The 22,620-nt window shown below is 47.0% G+C and overlaps 1 long non-coding RNA gene across 1 annotated transcript; it reads right to left on the bottom strand.

The window, feature by feature from the left end:
- Nucleotides 1-111: 111 nt before the first annotated feature.
- LOC129625140 (uncharacterized) lies at nt 112-13,870 on the bottom strand. Its single transcript, XR_008701277.1, has 3 exons — nt 13,033-13,870; nt 9,159-9,358; nt 112-221 (listed from the first exon to the last, which is right to left on the bottom strand). It is a non-coding gene; the product is annotated as an uncharacterized LOC129625140 (long non-coding RNA).
- Between the last annotated feature and the right edge of the window lie 8,750 nt (nt 13,871-22,620).

Raw genomic sequence — 22,620 nt, 5'->3', positions numbered from 1 at the left:
CCCTAAGACATATTGACAACACACAGGCCTCAGTAATAAGACACATCACTTCTGTAGTGTCCTTGCCAAAATGCATAACCTCTTTCTAATCAGAAGAAAACATCACATACTCTCAAATGAAGGGACATTTAACAAAATAACCGATGAAAATTCTCTAAAAGTGTCAAAGTTATGAAACATAAGGAAAGATCGAGGAACTCTCACAGCTGCCATATGGGATCCTGAAACAGAAAAAAAAAAAAAAATCAATGAGAAAACTTGAAAATTGAAAAAAGTCTGCCAGTTCAGTCACTCAGTCGTGTCCAACTCCTTGCAGCACGCCAGGCCTCCCTGTCCGTCACCAGCTACAAAAAAGCCTGTAGTTTCGTTAATAGTGTTGCACCAATGTTAATAGTAATATGCCAACGTTAATTTCCTGGTTTTGATCATTGCATATTCAGTTCAGTTCAGTCACTCAATCGTGTCCGACTCTTTGCAACCCCATGGACCGCAGCACACCAGGCCTCCCTGTCCATCACCAACTCCCGGAGTTTACCCAAACCCATATCCATCGAGTCAGTGATGCCATCCAGGCATCTCATCCTCTGTTGTCCCCTTCTCCTCCTGCCCTCAATCTTTCCCAGCATCAGGGTCTTTTCCAATGAGTCAGTTCTTCGCATCAGGTGGCCAAAGTATTGGAATTTCAGCTTCAGCATCAGTCCCTCCAATGAACACCCAGGACTGATCTCCTTTAGGATGGACTGGTTGAATCTCCTTGCAGTCCAAGGGACTCTCAAGAGTCTTCTCCAACACCACAGTTCAAAAGCATCGATTCTTCGGTGCTCAGCTTTCTTTATAATCCAACAATCACATCCATACATGACTACTGGGAAAACTATAGCCTTGACTAGATGGACCTTTGTTGGCAAAGTAATGTCTCTGCTTTTTAATATGCTGTCTAGGTTGGTCAGTTAATATGTAAGATATGAACATTAATTGTAAGATATTAACATTAACTGGAGAAAAGTGGTGAAAGGTACAAAGAAATCTTTGTAAGAAGTTGCAAAATATTATTTATAAAAATTAAGCTTGTGCAAAATAATACTGTGTATGCGCATAGACACATATATGTGTATATTTAAAGATATACAACATAAAGAGAAGATGTAGAAAGTGGATTGGTAGGACTCATTTTAAATACACAAGGGTGGCTATACATGACAATGAAAGAAATAGAATTGAAGATGGAGATGAAGGGGAAAATTGTAAAATAATTTATAGGGGTGCTGGTATTCTACTCTGTATACTGATCTAATGACTATTCTTGCACATGTATGCAATTATATATACACATCCATGTGTACAAAATTATACACACACTGCACCCAGCCACTAAGCCAGAGAATTGCTTATCATCACAAAATACTAAAAACAGCCTAAATACGTAGGTATAGGATAAGGGTTCTGACCACCTTAATCATGGTCCATTCATTTGGTGAAATACTATGCAGTCATCAAAAAGAATGGTGCAGGGACTTCCCTGGTGCTCCGGTGATTAAAAATCTGCCTTCCAATGCAGGGGACGTGGGTTAGATACTGGCCAGGGAACTAAGATCCCATGTGCCGTGGGGCAACTGAACCCATGCCACAATTAGAGAGAAGCCCGCATGCCAAAAGTAAGACCTTACAAAGTCAAAATAAATAAACTATTTTTTAAAAAGAATGATGTAGTTCTATAGGTGAGGCTACGTAATAAACTCCAAAATATGTTGTTAAATGAAAAAGCAAGAAGCAAGACAGCGTGTATACAGGAGGCTCCTCTGTCCATGGGATTCTCCAGGCAAAAAGACTGGAGTGGGTTGCCATTTCCCTCTCCTGGGGGTCTTCCTGACCCAAGGATCCAACCCAGGTCTCGTGCATTGCAGGCAGATTCTTTACTGGCTCAGCCACCAGGGAAGCCCTTCTTTTTTTTTTTTAAAATATTTATTTTATTATGTATTTGGCTGTACAAGGTCTTAATTGTGGCGTGCAGATCTTTAGTTGTGGCATGTGGGATGTAGTTCCCTGATCAGGGGTCGAACCTGGGCCCCCGGTGTTGGGAGCTCAGAGTCTTGGCCTCTGAACCACCAGGGGAGTCCCTAGGTAAATAACTTTAGAAGCATCTTCTTGCACGGACCAGCGATAGAAGCCTGAATGGAACCCATGATCCATTCCACTGTGTGCTCTGATTCCTCCGAATAAACCCGCAGGTTCAGCGACAATGCAGACAACAGTACGGGGACACGTTCTCTTTCCTTCAGTAGAGCGTCCATGAAAGAGCTGAGACTCTGGGCCCCAGCTCCGGTTAGTTTCGTGCCCTTCAGTGCATCATCACACGTCTGCCTCAGTTTCCTCATCTGTGAAATGGAGACAACACCATGACCTTCGCGGGAGTGGTACGGGGAAGCTGAAACGACATTGTGCACACACAGCTTCCAGAACTAGCCTGGCACAGAACACGATCCCGAGGGCGCCTGCCCTTCTGGGTTTTTTTTTTGCCACCTCTACATGTTTTGACAGAGATGACTTCAGGAATTCAAAGCACTGATCATTGGGAGAAAGAAGAAAATATGCCTAATTCCAGAGATTGTTCAAGAATCTGCTGGTGGCAAGGGCTGCCTGTGGCTGCCTGGGCCCCCCCACCCCCGCCTTCTTTAAATAAAGAAGCGAAGTCTCTGGGTTTCTGCCGGAGGCCACTGGGCCAGGGCAAACCTGGCCATTTATTCTCCCTCTTTCAGCCTGTTCCTGTGTTTATACTACCCTGTTTAGTTTAATGCACATCCCAAGATTACCCCTAATACACATCCTCAGAAATGTTTATGGAAATTCTTTATAAGCAAACGGCTTTATTTCCCTTGAGTAGCTGCAGATACAAAGCAGCGGTCACTTTTTTTATTGACAGGCTTAAACACCTCGCAGAGCTCCCGCCACTCCCCCCACCAGTGAATCTGTTACCCCAGCCCACCCACGCGTCCCGTCGTGAGTTACCGAGTTCCAAGGAGCCTCCGCTCGCCTCCAGGCCCGTCCCGGCCTCCCCAGCCCCTGGCCGTCTCCCCAAAGCAAGAATGCTGACAGCTGGTTCTTTCCCCTGCTGGTGATTCTGTTGGGGTCAGGGGAGGAAGAGGGAGAAGAAGAGGGTACATATTGGCTTCCCCTCCCCACCCCCATATGGCTTCTCTCAGTGTCTATTACGTGCCAGGCGCCGTTCTAGACTCTGGAGATGCAGCCGTGAGCAAGGGAGTTCTCAGCTGTTAGAGGAGCTACATGCTGATGATACAGGCAGACCGTAAACAGACAAGTACCTGTGTGCAGTTAACTCCCGGGGGTGATGGGGGTATTGAGGACGACACCATAAAACAAGGCAATTCAGTTGGGGGAGCAGACGAGCCAAAATCATTGAGAAAAGGATGGCCAAGGAAGACCTCCATGAAGAGGTCATATCTGAGTGGAAACCAGAATAGAGTGGGGAGGAAGGCCTGTGTTCCTGAAAGGGCATTCCAGGTGACGGGAATAGCAAGCACGAGGAGCCTGAAGCTGGATCTACCTCTTATGCTAGAGGAAGAGCGGGAAGGCCCATGCAGCTGGAATGTAGCGATTGAGGCGGAGAGCTGTAGGGAAGTCACGAGGGAGAGGCAGGCAGAGGCCAGTTCATCAGGGCCTGGGAAGCAGGAGCACGGAATGACACAGTTTGTACCAATTTTAGTGGGAAATCAAGAGTTTTGAGAAGGAAAAGGCATAACGTGATCCATGTTTTCCTTTTTTTATTTAAGTAATTTTTATTGGAGTCTAGTTGGTTTACAGGAGCTTCCCAGGTGGCTCAGTGGTAAAGAATCTGCCTGCCAACACAAGAGACACAGGTTCTATCCCTGGATCAGAAAGATCCCCTGGAGGAGCGCACAGCAACCCACTCCGGTGTTCTTGCCTGGAGAACCCCATGGGCAGAAGAGCCTGGCAGGATACAGTCCATGGGGTCACAGAAGAGTCGGACATACCTTAGCAGTTACAATGTTGTGTCTCTGCTGTACAGTAAAGTGGATCAGGTGTACACATATCCACTGTTTTTTACTTCTGTTCCCATATAGGTCGTTACAGAGTATTGAGTAGAGTCCCTTGTGCTATACAGTAGGTTCTTAGCAGTTATTTATTTCACATATGGTAGTGTGTATATGTCAATTCCAGTCTCTCAGCTTATCCTCCCCCCCACCTTGGTAGCCACAGTTTGCTTTCTATAACTGTGACTCTATCTCTGTCTTGTAAATAAGTTCATTTGTGCCATTTCTTTTAGATTCCACATATATGATATCACATGATGCGATTCATTTTTGTTCTGGCTGTATCGTCCAGCTTGTGGGATTCTAGTTGCCTGATCAGGAATCGAACCCAGGTCCCCTGTGATGCGAGCACAGAGTCCTAACCCCTGGGTGGTGGTGTTCAGTCGCTCAGTCGTGTCCGACTCTTTGCAACCCCGTGGACTGCAGCACGCCAGGCTTCCCTCCTCACTGTCTCCCAGAGTTTGCTTGAGACTCTGGTGCTGGGAAAGACTGAAGGCAAAAGGAGAAGAGGGCGACGGAGGATGAGATGGTTGGATGGCATCACCGACTCAACGGACATGCATTTGGGCAGACTCCAGGAGAAGGTGAAGGCCTGGAAAGCCTGGTGTGCTGCAGTCCACAGGGTCGCAAAGAGTCGGACACGACTGAGCGACTGGACGCCAGCAATAAAAGGTGTTGTTCATGTGCCAGGCCCTTTTGGAGCATCCTCCCACTCTTTATTTCATAACATGCTCGTGGGCATCCTGCAAAGTGATTGCAACATTATCCCCATTTTTCAGCTGATGAGATGGAAATAGTTATTTCAACTATCTAATAGTTTAAATAACTTGTCCCGGGGTGACCCCGACCAGATTTGACCTCACCGGTGCCGGACTTGGTTACGGGTGGAGCTGTGTCTCCTCAGAAAGCATACATTGCCATCCTCCTTCCCAGGACCCCGGAGTGCGGCTCTGTGTAGACACGGGGTCTTTAGGGAGGTAATCAATCAAAATGAGGGCATCCGAGTGGCCCTGATCCAGGATGGCTGACGGCTTTTCTGGGAAATTTAGACGCTGAGACAGAAATGATGGAAGGAAGACGCTGTGAAGGCCCACCTCTACAAGCCAAGGAGAGATGCTTAGGACAGACCCTTCCCTGTCAGCTCTCGGGAGAACCAGCCCTGCCGGCACCTTGATCTTGAACGTCCAGCCTCCGTATCTGTGATACGATACCTTTCTGCTGTGTAGGCCACCCTGCTGGTGACAGCGGCCTTAGCAAACTCAAGTGCTAGTACCAGGACCACGCTAAGCCATGTTCCTCCTGTACTACCATCTTTCTATTGAGTTGTCTGTCTTCTCTGTTAACATAGATGTTTTCTGGACAGTTGAGATCACGCATAGCTTGCGCCTCTAGTAGGTAAAAGGCACCTGCTGCTGCTGCTAAGTCGCTTCAGTCATGTCCGACTCTGTGCGACCCCATAGACGGCAGCCCACCAGGCCCCTCTGTCCCTGGGCTTCTCCAGGCAAGAATACTGCAGAGGGTTGCTATTTAAAAGGCACCTGAAAGATATCAGATATTTGGGGGGTTGGGCTACAGTCCTGAGCTTGACCTCCCTCTACAGGACGGATTTTCTTCTCATTGGGACCACAGCATGAAAGTTCAAGCTCCTCTAAGAGTTTGATTTCTAACCTTAATCCACTATGAATGTCAGTCCATGTTAGGGTCCCAGCAAAAATCAGAAGGCTTAGAACTCTCCCGGTGGTCCAGGGGCCAAGTCTCCTCGCTCCCAGGGGGCCCGGGTTCTATCCCTGGGCAAGGAACTAGGTCCCGCCTGCTGGAGCGGGGAGTTTGCGTGCTACAGTAAAGATCCCACCGGCCTGTGGATCACAGGTCCTGCGCGCTGCAACTAAGACCTGGAGCTGCCAAATAAATACATAAAATGAATATTAAAAAATAATCAGAAGGCTCACTCCAGCAGGGTCACGGAGGAGAGTTTCAAGAAGTAGGAATTTACAAAGGTGCAGGCAGGTACAGAGAAGCCTGTAGGGGTAGGGGAAGCACCCTGGGGCTACTGACAGCCGGGAGCCCTTGCCTCCTCCAGGCTGGAAAAGGCAACGGGAGGGAGCAGTTAGCAGGACCTGGCCGGAGCTGCAGGGAGGAGCCGCCCCCCAGGAGCTGTGCCTTCAGTAGTGGCCGGCCAAGGCGTCAGCACCCCAAGCGCACTCTCTCCTGACCGCCCATCTCCAGCACCTGCTCCCTATGGGCTGAAAGCCACAAAAGCCCAGATGTCACAGGAGCCAGGGACTGCAGCCCCCAAAGGCCGGGCTCCTGGGCACAGGGCAGGAAAGAGAAAAAACAGAATATTCTGCACTCTCGGGATGTCCGCAGAGCTGGCACTGGCGACATGACAGACCCCACCTCTCCAAAATCATCCTTCCCCCGCTGGGTATTTACGTTGCTACCCTTTTGCAAGGACCATATAAAATATTTTACGTGCTTTTAAAACTCATAAATGTAATGAAGCCAAGATGTTTCAGCAAATGTGCTTGACAAATCCTGCCACGGATCCACTCTTAGCTGACATCAGGACCAAAGGCACATCTCATGACTGTCTCAGCATCTGACGTGGAAGCCACTAGATTCATCTCCAGACTGCTCAGCCCCCAGGATGGCCAAGCTGTCACTGGGTTTTGAGACTGTACCTATCCCTTCATTCATGTCCTGCCATCCACCTCTTGCAAATAACCGCTGCTTTTTGAAAAATGGGATTCAGTCAGTTGGAGATATACTGGTGAAGAGAGATTCTTGCACTGTATTCAGGCGTTGTGCCTATAACCTCCAATCTGAGCTTTCTGAGACGTGAAAAAAGACGCATGCATCTGAACTTGGGCTGATAATCTCAGGGGCTCAGAGTAAAAGTCCGTAAGAGCTCGGCACAAAACCAGGGTATGTGGAAAGAGTAGCTCCCTTGCTTACACAGTATGCGTGCTTGATGGCCCTCAGCTCTGTGATGGGTGTATAATGTATATATTATTATCCCCATTGTACAGACGGGTAAGTGAGGCCCAGAGGGAGCTGAATCAACTGGGGCCACATAGCTGGCAAATAGAGCCAGGAGTCAAATCCAGGCAGTCTGATTCCAGAGGACACTCAACATTTATGCAGTATGATCTTTCTATTTTTTTCTCCAAACTTTAAACTTTTTTTTTCTGTATTGGAGTTTAGCCGATTAACAACGCTGTGATAGTTTCAGATGAACAGTAAAGGGACTCAGTCATACATACGCGTGTGTCTATTCTCCACCAAACTCCCCTCCCATCCAGGCTGCCACGTAACATTGAGAAGAGTCCATGTGCTATACAGGAGGTCCTTGTTGATGATCCATTTTAAATACAGCCGTGTGTGCATGACCTTACCAAAGTCCCTCAATTTCCCTTCCCCCCGACAATCATGAATTCATTGTCTAAGTCTGTGAGTCTCTTTAGATTCCACATATAAGGGATTCCATCCGATACTTCTCCTTCTCTAACTCACTTCACTCAGTACGACACTCTCCAGGTCCATCCGTGTTATGCAGTATCATCTAAATAATCGGAAGCTCTTCTTGGGAAAATGGGGCAGTAACGTGTGTGGACAGCATGGGTTTGGGTGCATGATAAATGCGTCCAGGTGGTATATTTCAAACCTTTGTCTTCAGAATGGGGGTCCGGCTGAGCCATGGTTCTGATACAGGAGAATGCCCGAGGGCCACGGCTTAGGGGATCTGCTAGGTGCCTGGCACTGTACCAGGCACTGGGAACACTCGGGTAGCACCTTTAGGGGAGACAGATCTTGGTCAAACTCACAAATAAGCCAAATTGTAGCCGTGATAAATGCTAATAGAGACGTATCTAGAGCTCCTTGGAAAGAAAGCTATGATAAACCTAGGCAGTCTGTTAAAAAGCAGAGACATCATTTTGCCAACAAAGGTCCACCTAGTCAAAGCTATGGCTTTTCCAGTAGTCATGTACAGATATGAGAGCTGAACCATAAAGAATACTGAGCACCGAAGAATTGATGCTTCTGAATTATGGTGCTGGAGAAGACTCTTGAGAGTCCCTTGGACTGCAAGGAGATCAGACCAGTCAATCCTGAAGGAAATAACTCTAAATATTCATTGGAAAGATTGATGCTGGAGCTGAAACTCCAATTCGCTGGGCACCTGATACAAAGAGCCGACTCACTGGAAGAGATCCTGATGCTGGGAAAGATTGAAGGCAAAAGGAGGAGGCAGCAGAAGATGAGACGGTTAGATAGCATCACTGACTCAATGGACATGAATCTGAGCAAACTTTGGGAGTTAGTGGAGGACAGAGGAGCCTGTTGAGCTGCAGTCCATGGGGTCACAAACAGTTGGACACCACTTAGCCACTGAGCAACAACAAAAATCCAGCTCTCCAATGGCCATGTGTGAGACAGCCAGAACCTGAATTAGTCAAGGAAGTACAGGAGACAGGACTGAATACAAGATGCCCGAATTAGGGCTCAAGTTTTGTTTTGTTAATTAATTTATTTTTCAATTGAAGGGTAATTGCTTTACAAAATCAAGTTTGAGTCATCAACAAGATTTCAGGGAAGACAGAGTGTTTCAGATAGGGAGATGCAAAGGCCCTGTGGTAGGGAGAAGGTCTGAAAAAAGCTGGGGACGGTCATGAAAACTTGATGAGAATTTTGACTTCTTCCCCTGGCAGAATATGCTGGTGTGCACAAAATTTGTTATATCACCGCAGAGGCTTCATGGTCCCAGCCCCAGACCTTGGACTTCAGGTTAAAAATTGCTGCCTTCAAGAAGAGCTTCATTTACACATGTAAAGGGAAGCTATTATCATAATAACTGGTGATATTAAGTCACCTGATGAATTGAGCAAGAAGCTTCCATGCCTCCAGTTTAGATTTTTTTCAGCCACACCCTATAGACCTCAAGCAAAACACTAAAGGAATTTAAAAAATAGAGAGAGGGAGGAGACAGAAATAATCTAGAGGATATTGAAATGTAAGCATAACAAAAGCGATCTAGGAGACCTGAAATCCAAAAAGAGATTTTTGTCTTTGTCCCACCTTAGAACACACCTAAAACCCCTCCTGGGGATGCTTCTCTTTGATTTTCCAGCTCAAAATCCAGAATCATTTTAGGCAACTGTCTTGAAATCATGCCTTAAAGCCACGCTGATGAGTCTGGCTATGGAATGTAGCAGATCTGGGTTCCAATGCAGACAGGGTTCCAGCACTTCAGAAGGTCATTTTACTTTTCAATAACTTGGTTTTCTCATCTGTAAAACGGGGAGAATAGTAGGTACCCTCCCCACCCCCCACACTCTGCACCTTCCTTTCTTGTTTGGAAGTGAAATTTTAGTCACTCAATCGTGTCTGACTCTGCAACCCCATGGACTGTAGCCCGCCAGGCTCCTCTGTCCATGGGATTCTCCAGGCAAGGATACTGGGGTGGGTTGCCATTTCCTTCCCCAGGGGATCTTCCCAACCCCAGGGATCAAACCCATGTCTCCCACATTGGCAGGCGGATGCTTTACCACTGAGCCACCAGGGAAGCCTAAAGCCCAGATGCACAACCCCAGTTAATCTCACTCTCTACTTTCTCCCTACCGAGTCTCACAAGTCCTCAGATCTCTGACTAGCTCCCTGCTGCCCCACACCCCAACACCACAAGTCACGGTCTCATTCCTTTCATAGTGCAGGAAGGGGACTCCATCAGAAGGGTCAGCCCCAACTTGCCCCAGCTCGATATATAAATCCACTTATCCCTACATCCATTATCTGCCCCCCACTCTACCAGGAAGTGGGGCTTCAGCTGTGAGACTAAGGCATTAAGAGGGAGCAGATGATGAATCAATACACGCGAAACGCGTGATACACTGCTTGCTGGATTGTGCTGAGAAACGCGCGCAGGACAAGGACAGGATGTTTATAACAACAGGGACCTGCATGGCAGGAGGGTGCTGATACCCACGGCGGGGGTTCTGGAAAGGGGATGTACGGCAGAGACAAACTAGTGAAGGACTGAGCCCCGTGGCTCTCTGTATGTGTCCCAGGTAGAGGGAAAAGCGAAGTGGAGAAGCCTGGTTGGAGTATTTGAAAACAGGGAAGGGAGGAACTTCCCTGGTGGTCCAGTGGTTAAGACTCCGCACTTCCACTTCAGGGGACGTGGGTTTGATACCTGGTCGGGGAACTAAGATTCAGTAGGGGACATGGGTTTGATACCTGGTTGGGGAACTAAGATTCAGCAAGCCTCAGAGCCAAAAAAAAAAAAAAAAAAAGAGAGAGAGGAAAAAAGAAAGAGAGGCAAGGGGGCAGGTGGCAGAGCAGAGTGAGTAAGAGGCTGATGAGGGAGAGGAGAGATGAGGCCAGAGAACGCGTGGAGACCCGTCCTGGAGGGGTTCCACTGTGCATCGTTGGGAGGTCTTCAGCTTCCCTCCTGCTGTTAAAGGATGTCTTCCTTCCACCTGAGGAGGCTCCCCCTCTTTCCTAGGACCACAACCCCAAAGCACCGTGGAGAGCCCCAAGGACCTTGTCACTTCTTGCTGGATACTCTCTCCCCAGGATCATCAGTCTCTGTACCTCCTAAACCACCTGTTCACCAGTGTCTCCCCACTTTCTCCAACCCAGACTTCCCTTTTAAGGTGCAACTGTTACTGCTGCTATTTAGTCACTAAGTCCTGTCCGACTCTGCGATCCCATGGACTGTAGCCCGCCAGGCTCCTCTATCCATGGGATTTCCCAGGCAAGGATACTTGAGTGGGTTGCCATTTCTTCTTTAGGGAGGCTTCCCGACCCAGGGATCGAACCCAAGTCTCCTGCATTACAGGCAGATTCTTTACTGCTGAGAGAGATTTCTCCAAAAAACCCCGAATTCCTTGGGGGACTTGCCTCGTGGTCCAGTGGTTATGATGAGTTTGCCTTTCAACGCAGGGTTGCAGGTTCAATCCCTGGGGGAGCTAAAACCACCCCTCTTACCCCATGGCCATCAGGGAAAACATAAAACAGAAACAATATTGTAACAAACTCAGTAAAGATTTTTAAAATGGTCCTCATCAAAAGAATCTTAAGCAAAAACAAAAATTCCATGGGATTTCCTGCTGTGAGCCAAGCTTTGTTCTAAAGGCTGGGATTCAGAAGTGAAAGAAAGAGCTCCAAATCCCTGCTTTTTTTCTAGTGGACAAAACCAGTTATGTTAAGAATACAGTGTCAGGTATGAAGAGTTTCTGCTGTGAAAACAGTAGAGCGGGGTAAATCAAGAGCAGGCGGCTGGCGCGCCGGCCACTGCAGGGTTGCCGGCCACTGCGGAGTTGCCGGCCACGGCGGGTGCGCCGGCCCTGACTGTGGGGTTGCCGGCCCTGACTGCAGGGGCGCCAGCCACTGACTGCGGGGTTGCCGGCCACTGCGGGGCGGGCCTGGATGCCAATCCCCAAGGCAGGGGCGAGTCTGCGGGCTTGGCACATGGCAGGTGTTCAGGGAATAGCTACTGAGCAGCTCTAAAGTTGTCGTGGTGGTAGAAAGAGAAGGATGAAATACAGAGCGTGCAGTCTGACCCGCATGGGCTTCCCTGGTGGCTCAGTGGTCAAGAATCCGCCTGCCAATGCAGGAGACGTGGGTTCGATCCCTGGGTCGGGAAGATCCCCCAGAGAAGGAAATGTCAACTCTCTCCAGTAATCTCACGGACAGAGGAGCCTGGCGGGCTACCGTCCACGGTCACGAAGAGTCAGACACGACTTAGCGACTAAACAAAGAAGAGAACAATCTGCCCCATGCTAAGCAGAGTCCAGTCCAAAACATTGATGGCTTGGATGGATATTTTAGACATGTGTGTTAAAATAGTTTCTGTTTGTGGCAATGATGACATCATTCCCCTAGTGCTCTTATTTTTTTAATATTTATTTATTTTGGCTGCACTGGGTGTTAGTTGGGGCAGGCAGGATCTAGTTCCCTGACCAGGGAAAAAAACCCAGGGCCCCTGCACTGGGAGAGCAGCGTCTTACCCACTGGACCACCGTGGGGGGGGGGGGGGGGGCCTAGAGCTCTTGGTGCACGTTTGGGGGCAGGTACAGGACCTCCTTGAATCCCCTGAAGAACTGGGGCGAGGTCAGTATTGTCAGCCTCAGGGTCAGGGCCCCTGGGATGACCCTGGCTGCAGGTGGGGAGGGGAGCGGTGCCCCCGCACAGCAGGACTGACGTGCCCGGCGCTCAGGACGGGCAGCTGCTGTCACCTTTCTTGTCTCAGGGTCCTCACGGGCCATCTAGAGCAGGGGTCTCCACCGGGGGCCGTTCTGCCCCCTCTCCAGTGGACATTCTGCAATGTCTGGAGACATGTTTGGCTGCCATACTGAAGGGAGGGGCTGCTACTGGGTTCCAGGATGAGGCCGGGGATGCTGTTTCACATCCCATGATGCCGTTCCACATCCCATGATGCCCAGGACAGCCCCCCGCAAAACACTATCCACGCCCCAAGCTGTCACTAATGTGACGTTTAGGAAAGCCTGATGGAGAGCTTAGATGAAGGGCAGTGAGTGGGAGGGGCAGAGGCGCCCTTGGAGAACCTCAGGAGAGCTTCTCCCCAGGAAAAGGCATTCCATCTAGGACCCGCAGTCAGGAGGCTCAGCCGTCCAGGGATCCGACTTCAGAGGACAGAGCGGAGGTTCTGAGCCCTTGATTTCAGGAAGGGCTTCATTTCCGCAAGTGATGGTGTTCAAAGTCTTGACAACTATGTAGCAATTTTTAAAGGAGCAGATATTTGGTTCCACCCCCTCCCCAGCTGAACAATTTCGACCTAGAGTATTGTTCTATCCCCAGTGAGACCTCAGGGCAAAAAAAAACCACACACACAGAAAGGAAAAGAAGAGGGGGGAAATGGCAATGAAGAATGATTGCAAGTAATAAAAAAGACCAGTTCCAAAGGTGACCGGTCCCAGCCAGCTTCAGCCTTGCTCCAAACCTTGACGCGAAGCTCGTTCCGCCTGGGGGGCGCTTCCTTTGAGGAGGCGCGGGTGCCTCTTCTGCTGGGCACTGTCCATCGGCCTCATTTCTGATCTTCAACTTGTCCAAGCTCATTCCAGCCTGAGGGCCCTGGCTGTTTGTGAAGCATTCTTCCTCCGCGCATCAGCAGCTCTGGACTCATGAACCCATGAACTCAGGTGGCCTCCGCCTCCGGTCACTCTGTAATCATCTGTTCCCTGCCCGGCATGTATTCACCTGTGTGTCTGCCGCCTGTCTGTTGTCTTCCTCCCTGGCCTCTGAGAGGTGGCTCTTCTTTACCGAATCCTGGGGCCTAGCACCTTGCCTGCCCCATGGATTGTAGCAAGAAGCAAATGGGTGGGACTTCCTGGGTGGTCCAGGGGTGAGTCCACCTGCCAATGCAGGGGGCATGGGTTCCACTGCTGGTCAGGGAAGAGTCCACCTTCCATGGGGCAACTGAGCTCCTGCACCGGAAGTGCTGAGCCCACGCTCGCCGCAAGAGAAGCCGCCGCAAGAGAAGCCGCCGCAACGAGAAGCCTCTGCGCAGCAACGAAGACTCAACAGTACATTAATTAGTTAGTTTAAAAATTAAAAAATAAAAAACAAATGGGTGACTGGCAGTCAGAGGAGCTGATAGAAAGCCTGGATTGGCTGCTCCTGAGGTGGGTGCCCTGGGTCACAGCTATTCCCATCCTCAGTTTCTGCATCTGCAAAATGGGAATAATAATACGTCTCTCGGAATTGTGAGGATAGTTCCATAAGGGCCCCAGCATGTTGTCTTTAATTTAGTTGGAACCCGATAAACACTGGTCTTTCCTGATAAACTCTTCTCAAAAGACTAGTCTTCCAGAATCTTCCCCTCCCTCTCCAACCACACCCAGTTCTTTTATACTCCCTATAAAAATATCCCAGAGGTATACAGGGCTTTCTGCATAGCTATGGAATTTTCTGTCAGAGGTCAGATACCGGAGGACAATGGTGGGTTTGCTTAGATTGAGTTAGCATTTCCCTGGGTTTATGCTGACCTAATCAACTCTCATCTCCAACAAAGTTTCTGAAACTAAACTCACCGCTTCTGACCCTCCCCGTCTTGATATGCTCTCTGTCTTGGTGAAAGACGCTATCACTGCCCACCCCCACCCCACCTCCAGCCTCTCCGCCCAAGCACTCATTCATTCATTCACCCATTCATTCAAGAGCTAACATTTTGGATGATGTCACCCAGGAGATGACTCACAGCCTTAAGTCCTAAGAATTAACTGCCAGCGATGATTACAGCACCCCGTTTCCAACCTGACACGTTGAGCGTTTCCTCCACTGAGAGATGGTTGAACAGAAGACAGAGTTCCGCAAATGGTTTCTGCAAAGGATCAGATAGCAACATTTTAGGTTTTGCGGACCAAGGAGCAGAACTGAGGATTTTTGTTTTAAACTTGTACCTGGGTATTTACAGCAGCTTTACTGTGTGTTCACTCGGCTGTGCCAGGCCTTAGTTGCGGCATGCAGAATCTAGTTCCCTGAGCAGGGATCGAACCTGGGATGCCTGCATTGGGAACTCGGAGTCTTAACCACTGGACAGCCAGAGAGGTCCCAAAACTGGGGATATTATGTGGATACTTATGTAAGGGAGAAAACCAAATTTTCAGTTAATGAACTTCAAAATATAATAACAATACTTGATTATAATTTTTTTTCAATGTTAAGTCTATGAATGAAAAGAATGGAATTCTTTTGGAGGATAACATTGCTAGATTGGAGTTCAAAGTCATGCTTTTTATCCTGAAAGAGATAGTGAAGTTTTCTCTGTAAGAAAGAAAGAAAAAGTGAAGTCACTCAGTCGTGTTCGACTCTGCGACCCCATGGACTGTAGCCTACCAGGCTCCTATGTCCATGGGATTTTCCAGGCAAGAGTACTGAGGTGGGCTGCCATTTATCTGTAAAGTCCCTTGTTAACGCACAGGTCCTGCAAACCAAAGGCAGGTTGGACTTGGCCTTGGGGCTGCTATTTGCTGGCGCCTTGCATGGCCCTCAGGAAGTTGCTCAGTTCTGAAGGTTGGCCCTAGCCCTGTGAGGCCTTGGGTAAGTCATTTACCTCTCTGTGCCATAATCTGCTCCCCTGGAAAATGGGGGTGATAGCGACAGAAATTACCCCATAGGGTACTTGATTTTTTTAATATATAAATGCGTTGGTTTTTGTTTTGTTTTTTTGGTGCTGGGTCTTCCCTGCTGCACGGGCTTTCCAGCATAACAAGTCCCAAGTGAGGAGCGAAGACCCCAGCACCATACTGACTTCCCCCAGCCTCCCTGTTTCTGGACATGATGTGGCATTTGGGTAAAACATCTAGGAGTCATCCTTGGCCTCTCTCTTCTCTCCCCATATCCAGTCATCCAGTCTGTCTGCACGTCCCACGTATTCCTGTCCAGGCATCTCTCCTGGAGCCGCCGGTCATCTCTCCCTCCTGGGCCCATTGCTGGAGTCTCCACCGCCCCGCCCCCTTGAGCTGAGGTCCATCGTCACATTCACGGTTCTCCTTCTAAAACCTAATGAAAGTCATGTCATTCCTCCACTCAAAACCTTCCAGCAGCTTTTCATCTCACTAGACAAAAAGCAATGTTCTCTTTAAAAACAGAAGGCTGTTTCACTCCTCTCAGCAGTCGTATCAAGATGAAAAGTGAAAGTGTTAGCTGCTCACTCCTGTCTGACTCTGCGACCCCATGGACTGTAGCCCCCCAGGCTCCTCTGTCCACGGGATTCTCTGGGCAAGAATACTGGAGTGGGTTGCCATGCCCTCCTCCAGGGGATCTTCCCAACCCAGGGATTGAACCTGGGTCTCTTACATGACAGGTTCTTTACCATCTGAGCCTCCAGAGAAGCCATATTAAGATGCAGCTTCTTTAAAAGTTTCAAATTTTATGTGCTTTTGGTGCAGGACGATTAAGATTTTCGTAAACATCCATCGTAGTTCCCCCCTCTTGAGTAATTTTTTACATCTTTGAAATGTCCTGATATTTATTTGGGCATCTATTTGGTAGGGTGTCACTGTGATATGACATTTAATATAAATGGACGGGGGATTTTTTTTTTAAATAAAATAAATGGAAGGAAGGAAAAAAAGAAGTAACGGAAGCTTTTATTTCAGATAGACATATAATACATAGAAACCTGGGAAAAGATACTTAACACACTAATCGGTCAGTTCAGTTCAGTCGCTCAGTCATGTCCGACTCTCTGCGATCCCATGAATTGCAGTATGCCAGGCCTCCCTGTCCATCACCAACTCCTGGAGTTTACGCAAACTCATGTCCGTCGAGTCGGTGATGCCATCCAGCCATCTCATCCTCCGTTGTCCCCTTCTCCTCCTGCCCCCAATCCCTCCCAGCATCAGAGTCTTTTCCAATGAGTCAACTCTTCGCATGAGGTGGCCAAAGTACTGGAGTTTCAGCTTTAGCATCATTCCTTCCAAAGAAATCCCAGGGCTGATCTCCTTCAGAATGGACTGCTTGGATCTCCTTGCAGTCCAAGGGACTCTCAAGAGTCTTCTCCAACACCACAGTTCAAAAGCATCAATTCTTCAGCGCCCAGCTTTCTTCACAGTCCAACTCTCACATCCATACATGACCACTGGAAAAACCATAGCCTTGACTAGATGGACTTTTGTTGGCAAAGTAATGTCTCTGCTTTTGAATATGCTGTCTAGGTTGGTCATAACTTTCCTTCCAAAGAGTAAGTGTCTTTTAATTTCATGGCTGCACTCACCATCTGCAGTGATTTGGGATCCCCCAAAAATAAAGTCTGACACTGTTTCCACTGTTTCCCCATCCATTTCCCATGAAGTGATGGGACCAGATGCCATGATCTTAGTTTTCTGAATGTTGAGCTTTAAGCCAACTTTTTCACTCTCCTCTTTGGGAAATGCAAATCAAAACCACAATGAGAAACTATCTCACACCCATTAGATAGTTACTAACAAAACCCAGAAAATAACAAGTGTGAGTGAGTATGATTTCCATTCTAAAGGAAATCAGTCCTGAATATTCATTGGAAGGACGGATGTTGAAGCTGAAACTCCAATACTTTGGCCGCCTGATGTGAAGAGCTGACTCATTTGAAAAAGTCCTGATGCTGGGAAAGATTGAGGGCAGGAGGAGAAGGGGACGACAGAGGATGAGATGGTTGGACAGCATCACCGACTCAGTGGACATGAGTTTGAGTAAACTCTGGGGGCTGGTGATGGACAGGGAGGCCTGGCGTGCTGTAGTCCATGGGCTTGCAGAGTCAGACATGACTGAGTGACTGAACTGAACTGAGTAAGTATGCAGAGAAATTGGACTGTTGAATTCTGTCAGTGGCGATGTAACTGGTGCAACTGTTGCTGAAAATAGTATGGCAGCTTCTTGAACAATGAAAACTAGAATTATACACACTATGCTATGCTATGCTAAGTCACTTCAGTCGTGTCCGACTCTGTGCGACCTCATACACACTGCTATATGTAAAATAGATAACCAACGGTGGCCCACTGCATGGCACGGGGACTCTACTCAACACTCTGCAATCACCTGTGGGGGAGAAGAATCTAAAAACCAATAGATACATGTATGTGTTAATTGCTCAGTTGTGTCCAACTCTTTGTAACCCCATGGACCGTAGCCCACCAGGCTCCGTTGTCCATAGAATTCTCCAGGTAAGAATACTGGAGTGGGTTGCTATTCCCGTCTCCAGGGAATCTTCCTGACCCAGGAATCGAACCTGGGCCTTCCTGCATTGCATGCAGATTGTTTACCATCTGAGCCACCAGGATGCAGATTCTTTACCATCTGAGACACCAGGGAAGCCCCAAGATATACGTATAACTGAATCACTTTGCTGTACCCCTGAAACTAAGACAACATTGTAAATCAACTATACGCCAATAAAAACTGAAAGAGAAAAGTTAAAAACTAAAAAATTGAATTACCATATGATGCAGCAATTCTACTTCTGGGTATATATACCACAAAGAATTAAAAGCCAGGTCTATGAGAAGATACTTGTATATTCATATCCATAGCAACATGATTCACAATAGCTAGAAGGCAGTAGCAATCCAAGTGTTTATGATGGATGAATCTATAAGTTAAATGTGGTATATACATACAAAAGAATATTATTCCCTTAAAAATGAAAAATTCCAATACTGGGCACACCATGGATGTACCTGAGGATATGATGCTAAATGAAATAAGCCAGTCACACAAAGCAAACACTGTATGATTCCTCTTGCGTGAAGTACCCAGCGTATTCAGACAGACAGCAGAATGGTGGGTGCCAGGCCCTGAGTTGAGAGAATTGGGGGTTCGTGATTAATGGGTATGGAGTTTCAGTTTTGCTAAATGAAAAGAGTGATGGAGATGAATCGTGGTGATGGTTGCACAACAATGTGAATGCACTTAATACCGCTGACCTGCATTATTTTGAATTATTAAGATGCTACATTTTATGTGTATTTTCCACAATTTTTTAAATTGTAAAATAAAACCCAAAAATCTAGAGTCATGACCTCTAAGGCCATACGTGTGCTTGCCTCCCCACTACCTCTCATTCACTCCAGTCCCGCCCCAGTGGCCTCTTTAAATTTCTCCAAACAGGGCAAACACATTCCTGCCCCAGGGCCTTTGCACTGTCTGTTACCTGGAATGCCCTTCCCACAGATATCAGCTTGGCTGTCACTTCCTTCACGTCTCTGCTCACATGTCTCCTTATCAGTGAGGTCTTTCCTCATTCCTCTACCAAAAAAGCATCCTCTGACGTTCTTTATCCCTTTATGCTGTTTCACTGTCTTCGTGGTATTCGCTTCTAGCTGACACGTATTAAAGGTATTTGTTTATGCAAAGACGAATGAAGTGATCAGGGCGCCTTCCGTCATGGAATGACAAGTCTTCGAGGTAACTCGTGCCTTCCACAGCTGCATCCCCGCATCCCATCCCAGGGCCGTTCTCGGCGGCGTCCATGCACCCTTGACCGCCACTTTTTCGCATGGCCCGGTAGTGTCCACATTAGGTTTGTGGTGGGAAGGGGCCATTTTTTTTTTTTTTTTTGAGTGCCTTGCACAGCTTGTGGGATCTTAGTCCTCTGCCAGCGATTGAACTGGGGTCCTCTGCAGTGAAACGCAGAGCCCTAACCCCTGCACAGCCAGAGAATTCCCTTTTTGCCCATTTTAGACCACATGAGTTTTTTCATCCTAAAGTTCTCAGCACTCAGCCCAAGGCCTGGCACCTAGAGGACAAAATAATTCTTCATTGAATGAATGATAGTCAAGTAAATCGAATGACTCTGGCCCCCAGGCTATCATGTATGTTGTGGGTCTACTTAATATTATCAGAAAACTTAATCTTCCTACTATAGCCTGAAAAAGTGTGCGTGATAACCATACATGCTTCCTGAACACCAGTATAAGCCAGAGGCTTTACTACCATCATTTCTAATTTTTGAAGCAAAGTAGAGATTAGTCTCTCCATTTACTGGCAAAGGAAACCCGGTTTGGAGAGACTGAGAGAGGCCAGAGGATAATGGCAAGGGCAGCTAAGAAATGAACTTTCAGGACACTCCCTGGTGGCCCAGGGCTTAGGATTCAATGCCTTCACGGCTGGGTCCTGGGTTCGATTCATGGCTGGGGAACTAAGATCCTAAAAGCTGCATGGCACAGCCGCAACAAAAAACTCAAAAACAAAACAAACCAACAGCCGTCCTTAGCTCTTGTCCTGTTTCCTAGGCGCGCCTTCCTTCTCGGCGTCTATTTCTTCCTCGACATTTGTCACCCCTCCCTTCCTCCCCTCCTATGTTTCTTCTTCACCCTTTGCTTCTTTCTGCTCTTTTCTGCTCTCTCTCCGCTTTTCCCTCTTTCCCTCCATTTCAGCGCCTCATCTCCAGTCTTTGTAACCAGACCAGAGCCAGGTCATTTGTTTATTTGGAAGTTGGAGCTGAGAAAAGAAGTCAAAATCTCTCCCGGCACATTAAAACAAAGACGGGGCATTTTATATTCCCTTTCATGGTCAAAAGATGATCCTTCCTTTCTTCCCCTTCACAAAATCCATTTCGGTGTTTATAGACCGGTTATCCTAACAATGACTGCCCTTTGCTTTTCTCTTTGTGCCAATTAACATTCTTAATTGCCTCGCTCTAACCCACTCACTTTTTGTGTCTTGGGCAGAGTTCTCTGACAAGTTTATTTTCAATTATAATTTATATTACAATGATAGATAGATATTTATGACAGTAAACTTTCCAGTGCTGGGCTTTTAGCTCTTAAAGGTTTGTTATAATAAAGAATGTTTGTGGCAAATTGACAGAAGTGCCTTCCAAGTGTTATTTTTTTTTTAAGACAAGTTCGGAATAGGTATTTTTTGGAAGGCGGGGAAGCAGGGTGTGTGTCTGGAAGGTAATCACAAAAAAGAAAGAGGAAAAAGCAAGAGAAAACTTTTAGGAAAGGTTGTGGGGGCCAATACAGAAATGTTTAAAGATTGAATCAGAACTGCTAGCAAAGGGAATGCAGCGGAAAGCACTTTTTAGCGGAAAAATTGTTCAATCAATTGAACCTTCAACTTGCTTTTGAAAATCTATACATTTCTCCTGTCCAGTTACGAAATATCTGAATGTCCTGATAAGCATGTTTATGGTTTTACCCTTTTAGCTTGGCCACTCGTGTTACCCAGGCTCGTGTCTTGCACAAGAACTCACAAAGGAATGAGAGAGTATTTTCGGAAGCTTTTGATGGGTTGTGAGTATGAGAAGCACCAACACTTATTGCAGAAAAACTCAGGGTGTGTGGTCTTAAGAAAAGAAAGCCCAAATTTGCACAGAGCCAAATCAACAGGATGTTCACTCTCATGTTCTCTATAATAAAGACAACTCAATATATAACAGGGATTGGTTAAGTGGATTAAAGGTTCATCCATAGAGTGAAAAAATGACATGATAGAACACATTGACAAAGATTTGTTGTTAGCAAAGTAGAAAAGGCTGATGCTATCCCATTCAAGTAAAATAGAACTGCAAAATGTTTTCTTTTTTTTTTAATGTATTTTCAAATAGATCTCAACTCTGTAAAAGTTATGATATTCATGAAAGAAAGATCAGAAGAAAATTCACTCAAATATTATCTTTCTCTCATCTGTAGAAGCAGCAGAAAAATTACTCAAATCATCCCAATGTGGGAACGAGGGAATTTAATCCTGTACAATCTGAGAGAAAAGGCGGGGATGCATGGGTTCGAGTCAATTGGGGGGGTTAACAAGGTTCCCCTGGAGAAGCTGTTGTTGTTCAGTCACTCAGTCATATCCGACTCTTGCAGCTATATACCCAAAAGTGGACATGCTAGATCCTATGGTAATTCTATTTTGATTTTTTTAAGAAATCACCATACTGTTTTCCATGACAGTTGCACATTGTACATTTCCATCAGTGGTCTGCTCAGTTTAGTTCAGTCACTCAGTCATGTCCAACTCTTTGCGACCCCATGGACTGCAGCACGCCAGGCCTCCCTGTCCATCACCGACACCCGGAGCTTGCTCAAACTCATGTCCGTTGAGTCGGTGATGCCATCCAACCATCTCAACCTCTGTCTTCCCTTTCTCCTCCTGCCTTCAATCTTTCCCAGCATCAGGGTCTTTTCAAATGAGTCAGCTCTTCGCGTTAGGTGGCTAAAGTATTGGAGAAGCTAAGAATTCTGTTTTAGTTGAGGTATAGGCTTAAAACTCAGCATTCAAAAAATGAAGATCATGGCATCCAGTCCCATCACTTCATGGCAAATAGATGGGGAAGAAGTGGAAACAATGGCAAATTTTCTTTTCTTGGGCTTCAAAATCACTGCAGACGGTGACTGCGGCCATGAAATTAAAAGACACTGGCTCCTTGGAAGGAAAGCTATGACAAACCTAGTCAGTGTATTAAAAAGCAGAGACATCACCTTGCTGAGAAAAGTCCGTCTAGTCAAGGCTATGGTTTTTCCAGTAGTCATGTATGGATGTGAGAGTTGGACTATAAGGAAGCTGAGTGCCGAAGAATTGATGCTTTTGATCTGTGGTGTTGGAGAAGACTCTTGAGAGCCCTTTGGACCGCAAGGAGATCAAACCAGTCAATCCTAAAGGAAATCAACCCTGGATGTTCATTGGAAGGACTGGATGCTGAAGCTGAAGCTCCAATACTTTGGCCACCTGATGTGAAGAGCCAACTCATTGAAAAAGACCCTGATGCTGGGAAATGCTGAGGGCAGAAGGAGAAGGGGGTGACAGAGGATGAGATGATTGGATGGCATCACTAACTCAATGGACATGAATTTGAGCAAACTCAGGGAGATAGTGAAGGACAGAGAAGCCTGGCGTGCTGCAGTTCATGGGGTCACAAAGCATCAGACACAACTTAGTGACTGAACAACAATAGTTGATGTACAATATTATACAAGTTACAGGTGTACAGTATAGTGACTCACAATTTTAAAGGTTATACTCCTTATATAGTTATTATAAAATATTGGCTATATTCCCTGTGTTGTACAATATGTCCTTATATCTTATTTATACATAACAGCTT

The sequence above is a fragment of the Bubalus kerabau genome, chromosome 13, assembly GCF_029407905.1.
Source record: "Bubalus kerabau isolate K-KA32 ecotype Philippines breed swamp buffalo chromosome 13, PCC_UOA_SB_1v2, whole genome shotgun sequence".
Lineage (NCBI taxonomy): Eukaryota > Metazoa > Chordata > Mammalia > Artiodactyla > Bovidae > Bubalus > Bubalus kerabau.
This window is presented reverse-complemented; position numbering and strand designations above follow the sequence as displayed.